Source organism: Haliotis asinina, chromosome 3 (assembly GCF_037392515.1).
Source record: "Haliotis asinina isolate JCU_RB_2024 chromosome 3, JCU_Hal_asi_v2, whole genome shotgun sequence".
Taxonomy (NCBI): domain Eukaryota; kingdom Metazoa; phylum Mollusca; class Gastropoda; order Lepetellida; family Haliotidae; genus Haliotis; species Haliotis asinina.
In genome coordinates, this window is record NC_090282.1 from 15,713,627 (window position 1) to 15,720,323 (window position 6,697).

The following is a 6,697-nucleotide window of genomic DNA, read 5'->3' on the forward strand; positions in this document are numbered from 1 at the left end:
GTTACAGTCTACCATCATTAACTACAGACATTTCAACGTTTGTTTCATCAAACTACAAACTGTCTAGTCCCTCCACTTCTAGTAGTTCAACTGCTTCCCCTGACTTTCTTCTCCTTCATAAGCCACGTTCTGGTGGTACGAGAGACTCCTGGGTGAACGGAGTCAGGCTGAAATACAACATCGTGGACGTCGCCAAGAACACAGAAGGCAAGGGCCATGACTCTTGGATCTTCCACGCTATGATAAACCCAGGTATGATTCCAATGCAAACCAGACTGATCAATCTTCAGGAGAAACGGCGACACCGCATGATGCCCTTTGATGGGGAAATAGTGCGTGGGAAATCCAAAGGAGAAAGAAACCCTGAAGGCCATCGAAAGGAAACAGCTATATCTGAAAAGGAAAGTGTTGACATAAACATTCCCGGTATCTTGAGACCAAGTCTTGGCGCCACGGAGGATACCAGAGGGGTAACAAAAAATGTGATGAGCTCTAAGGGCGAGGATACACAACCAACCGTCAGAAATGTTCCTCGGACGGACACGCGGGTTTTTAACACAATAGTTCGGGGACAGGGTCAAGGGGAGACAATTCTGGTTTCAATCGACGAACACGGGAGGGAGGATCCCGCTACCCATGGGGATGGTAACAGAGTGGTTGGCGACCACCCGCCTTTAGCTGTTCACCACACTAGTCGAGACAACTCTGATGAAAGCAACAAGGACATATATCTGCTGGAAGATGTTGAGGATGATAGTTTTGAAGATTTGGAAGAGGAACATCCACCAGGTGCAGGTTTGGGAAGTACCGCTAGATTCAGATCATTACCTGGTACAGGTCAGTTAGTTGAGAGTAATCAACCCCGGGATATAATATCGCGCTACCGGAAGTGGGACAGTCACGTGGGGATGCTACGTCATAACTGGGTTTTAAAGGAAAATGAAGATTTTCGAGAAGTAGGTAACAGAGAGCCTGGACAAGATAGTGTTGGTCAGGGAGTTAAGCCCAGTGGTGACCTGCTTCAGTAATGTGTTCATCCTTAAACTAGATCACAGCTGTGCGTCAATTCTACGGACGCTCAGTGGATCTATTCAGACACTCAGTGGATTGACTCGATAGTCCTCAGCAGTCCACACAACCCAGCTGTAACGGCAGATTGTTAAAGTCTGCAGACCCTCAAACAGTTTTACAGTGGTTAGAAAACGTTATGTCTTATTACCCTGCAACTCTAGTTTATAATTAATAACATGTATATACGATATTGCCCGCATATGAAAGTTAATATATACCGTGTGCGTACACACGTGCGTACCATGTGTGTAGGCATGTTCATCGCCTTGACAACAGTGTTACAAATAAGATCAAGCCTCTATCATACTTTACGTACAAATCAGTTCGGAATATTCAAGTGCAGAACATGTATTTTATGGCTATGCTGTATTGTGATGCATTCATTAAATGTAATCATTTACGTGTACGCATGACTTCGTAATGTCACGGCAATCATTATCTCCTCTGTACCAGTTGCAAACACCCAAATTGCCTCGAAATGCTGAAAATCGATATTTCGGATTATTCATGCAGATTTGCATGCCATCGTGGCATCGCAGTAAGCACACACTCGTAATTTTGGGACTGCTTACATCTTGATTGATCATGTACATGAATTATATACATCAGTATATTGGGAATTATGTAACAAAATCCTAGTTGATTTTTGTCTTTTTTATTCACGGGTGTATGTTTGACTGAATAAACCTTTACCCATCTAAGTTTTGACTTTCCACCCACGCACGCACAACACTAGTGGGCACTTGTACAATTATCACTTCACGCCCTCCCATCTATTGTTTACGTAATCAGGCATTATTGACCTCAGTTGGATGTTATTGTGACGTCGCATATTGTTGACCTTATTCGATGACTGTTATCGGTGTTTGCCCTTAACCTCGAAAAGGTATAAAAGGTTGAGGGTCCTGGTCAGAATCAGGGGTACTCTCTATATAGGCTCCCTGTCAGAATGTAGACCTATATTTTAGCTACATTATAAGTAATTCCCAGCAAACATGAAAGATGACAACTAACAAACTGAATTAAGTAGTTCAATTTGACTCTCGTGACAGACCAGTCTCCTTTTACAACTAGAAATTAATGAACGATATTTTCTGAAAAATAATATTCTTAGTTATTGGGGATGAAAGAGTTGTCGGAAATAAGGATCTGCAAACTGTGGGTCCGAATGGTTTTCATTCGTGTTCGTGCTTTAGGGACCGTTCATAATTTATCACTAGGTGGGAGCGATGAGGTTTTTATATTTTTTTTGTACAAATCTGGTATGAATGACCCGCCCTGTAAATCCTTGTAATCAGCGCATTTTTAGTACACTGTCCTCAGAAAGATATGGAAAAAAATGGTACTAATAAGAAATGCATATTCTCCCATGTGTGCCATGCTGATTAGGTGTCAGCTCATGAAGTCGACTGGACTTTTTAAAAAGCTCAGGACTTCGACAATCGGTTCTTATGAAACTAGAAGATAATAGATTTCATAAAACCAGAATGCCACACATCCTCGTACTCTGAACACTAGGTGCAGATTAGTAGCGACGGGCACTGAGAAGGTTGTGTACTATATACCATCAAGTTAACTACTGCTTATGGTCCTAGCACGAGTTCGTTGCCATCCTTTGATGACTACTTTAAGACCTCCACGGGTTCTGGATTGGTTGAAGAATAAGCAGCCATATTGGTTCATAATTACCAACCACATTGTGAGTAGCACGTGCATGTCTTGTCCACTCAGAACTAAAAAATATAAATCGTCGAGATCAATTTTCTTTCTGCACTATTACGTTTACACGAGTTTGGGTATCTCTCTTTTTGTGTGTACGTACAGGATGAGACAGGTGAAGGTCCGAGTAGAATAGGCCTTCAGCATCCCATGCATGCTTGCCATACAAAGCGACTAATTAAAGGTCACATGCAACGTAAAACACAACTTTGCAGATTCTGGTACCTTTCGGTTCACTTACCGAAACAAAACATAAAAAGTGCCAATTCAACCTATAAAGTTGAAAAAAACGCGATGAAAAAAAGCCCGCGAAATCGGAGTTCAAACGTTTCACTAAATTCCCCCCAGCGCTGGGGGAAAAACTGGTTTCAACTGCTGTGTTGCGCTGCGCTGCGTCCATAACGCATGCGCAGTGAATAGTTTCGCGGAGCATGAAACAGTATGCATGCCCAGCGTCTGAGCTCGTGAGCAGTAGTCTACTCTTGGTTGTGTACACAAACAAGTAATTAATCTACTCGTTACGTAAAACAACTTGTTGATTGTGGTAAGCAGTCTCTGTCACAGAAAAAGCTCAATGTCTGGTTTATTGACACCTATATGTCTGTCTGCCTGTCTGCTAAAGACAACATGCAATACACAGCTTCAATCATTGACCACGTGCAATTTGAACTTAACACCTATCAGACTATACGACATAAAGAAAATAAGTTGATTCATGACGCGTGCACCCGAGTCCCGTGTCTGCCACATTATGTAATTAGGCACGTGTGATACACATGACGTTTTTATATCTGTGGGTTGCAAACAAACTACATTCACTTTTTTCGGATGACTGGATCTGACGAAAACTGGTGCAAACTCTTGTCAGTTTCAAGTCCTGCTTTGTACTTGGACGAATGACAGATTCCAGCCACGCAGTAGTTTACCATCTCTTCTGACATGATTTTTTATTGGATCGAGCGCAAATTCTGAGAACATGTATTTTCCAAACCCAACATCTCTATATACATTCTTCATGGATAACGACTTCTTTTCGTGTATATGATTTTGTTTGACAACAGTATATGAATCCATACTGAAACGACGCATCAAGTACACAAAAAGAAGTTGTTATCCATAAAGAATCTTACTTTCTTGTGCCTGGCTATACTTCTAAAATGCCCATCAAACAGATCATCTTTCTGTACACGCAATGAACCCTCAGCATATCAGCAAATGAATCAGCCAACCGGAAGCCGTCGTTACACTTGGATGCATAGCCACCCGCTATGACTGGGTTCGGTCTCCCGAGGGCTTCGTTTCGGGGGAAGTAAGCCCAAGTACAAAATATTGCACCTTTGAACCGCGATTGTACGCTTATAATTTTGTTTATTTGTTTTTTAAAAGCAGCAATGTATATTATATGTCATGAATAAGTGATAAATGTGTTTTAATTATGTTTGATTTTTTGGTTGCATGTGACCTTTAAGCTTGTACGTCCTACGAGGAGACTAACGGGATTGGGTGGTCAGGATCGCTATCTTGGTTGGCACATGTCATCGGTTCCCATTTGCGCAGATCGATGTTCTTGCTGTTGATCACTGGATTATCTGGCCCATACTCGATTATTTACAGACCGCCACCATATAGCTGGAATATTGCTGAGTGTGGCGTAAAACTAAACTCACTCACGTACACGATGACTTGATAAAATACGTAAAGTATACATTCTTTTAATATTTAAATAAGTTTCTCCAAATTCTGACTGATTTGAATTTAAACTACATGCTTGTTGATGTTATCTTTACATATGTAACATATACTGCAGTAACATTTTATATGAAATGATTTGTATTACTATCTATCATTACTTGAAGGTTATTCATGGCACTTTTCCATAGCTATTCAGTAGTTTCTGAAACAAAATGAATGGACACAAACGTTGCTCAAAATCACGAAATTGCGATGTTACAGATAATACCAAACTAGTTATTCTGTACCGAGCTGTGCCTTACAGTAGATCTACTCGCTGTTCTGTACCAATGACTCCGGAAAAGTTTGTTGCATGACGTGTGATATCATTGCAACTTAAAAAGCTGAACTATGCACACAAATACATGATGTCACTGGTTATTTCAAGAGGTCATAACGGTAAATCTGTTGGAGGTCTAGCAGTCTCACCCCACGAGAGTAAGTGTTGCCAGTAGCGCGCTCTCTCATTGTGCCAACCGCAGAAACAAGTAGGAGGAGTTATCGTTCTTGGACTATGTTCTGTCTCACCATGTTCAACATCCTGTTAGATTTTCACGAAATAGACGAGTTATTGGTCATGAAATCAACCAAAGTGAAAATGTGTCGTGCAAAGATTTTCCGAGCTGTCGTCGTTAAAAACAATTATTGTGAAAAATAAGTGCTCAGGAAACAACGATGGCGCTCGAGGGCCCGTTAGCTCAGTTGGTTAGAGCGCCGTGCTGATAACGCGGAGGTCGTGGGTTCGACCCCCATGCGGGCCACATTGTTTTAATTTTTTATATATTTTTGCCTTCACCTATGGTTACATAGGTCATGATGATGACTGACTAATACAGGATTAAACTCAGTATGTTTGAATCTTTGACGTCACTTTCGATGTTACAAATAGATCAGGATTTGATATATCCCCTTATTCACTGTGTAACTATACCCAGTGTCGCAATCATTAGGCATGTGAGCGACATGCTGTGGGTGACAAGGTTGTGGGCGGTCGCGATATCAGTCACTGCAGTGTGTCATTACTCCCTCCTTCTGAAGATGTAATTCACCTGGTGTCAAATAAACAAAATACAGTTAGACCTACAACAATCTGAACTTAAAATTACTTCACTTTCAATATTGAGTGATAGAGAAAAGGGCACCCTTAAGTTACGTAACAACGCACTGATCTATATGCAACCTATACGTAAAAATATATTGAAAATGATCCAGTATGCCCACATGAGAATGCTGTACAGTGTTCTTAGATGCTCGGCTGACATCTCACGGAGAGATGCTATGTTTGTAGGTTTAAAGACTATTGTACACAATAAAATATCAATATACATAAATGTCATTTTACATGGCCACGGAGGTCTTTCAATCAACGAGAATCAGATATTTTCACTTGTGTCCATATGCATAATAAGTGACGACCAAAACAGGCAGGTGGTTCTATTTAAACTCTACATTTCTGACATTCGCCAAAATATGGCTGACTGATTCACCTGTCGTTGAGCCAGGTATTTGTTTATTTGATGAAGGGTTTATAGGTGACTCATACCATATGAAAAAGGTTATTTGCGCTCAATCCATCATTTGGGTTTGTTTATTTGCGTTCAATCCATCATCTGGGTTTGTTTATTTGCGCTCAGTCCATCATTTGGGTTTGTTTATTTGCGCACAGTCCATCATTTGGGTTTGTTTATTTGCGCTCAATCCATCATTTGGGTTTGTTTATTTGCGCTCAATCCATCATTTGGGTTTGTTTATTTGCGCTCAGTCCATCATTTGGGTTTAACAAGATTAATGAAATTCATGTTGGTATGAAGGTTACCTAGTTTCTTCTCTGAAACACTAGTACTTCTTGAAAACAAACACAATAAAACAGAAAAGAAACTTGCACAACAGATCATACTGTCGTCTGTTTTATGAAGCAAATGTCCGATTGAGTTGATAATCGAATTATGAAATGAACCCTAACTGCAACTGGCATCGTGTAATCATGAACCCTAACTGATTTAAGGACTCCTGGGAAATGTGTTCATTAAAGTAGCCATATTATTGACACAAGTTGTCTCCCCTACTCTGATCGCAACCCCAGCGTTAAGATCGATACATCAGTGGAGCAAATAACCTGCACAGTAAGCTCCAAATAGTGGGGCCAAACCAATCACAGCTTAAACACAGTGTTGTT

At 40.7% G+C, this 6,697-nt stretch overlaps 1 non-coding gene across 1 annotated transcript; it reads left to right on the forward strand.

Annotated features, from left to right (window-relative positions):
- Nucleotides 1-5,208: 5,208 nt before the first annotated feature.
- Nucleotides 5,209-5,282, forward strand: Trnai-gau (transfer RNA isoleucine (anticodon GAU)). Its single transcript has one exon. It is a non-coding gene; the product is annotated as a tRNA-Ile (tRNA).
- The last annotated feature ends 1,415 nt before the right edge of the window (nucleotides 5,283-6,697 follow it).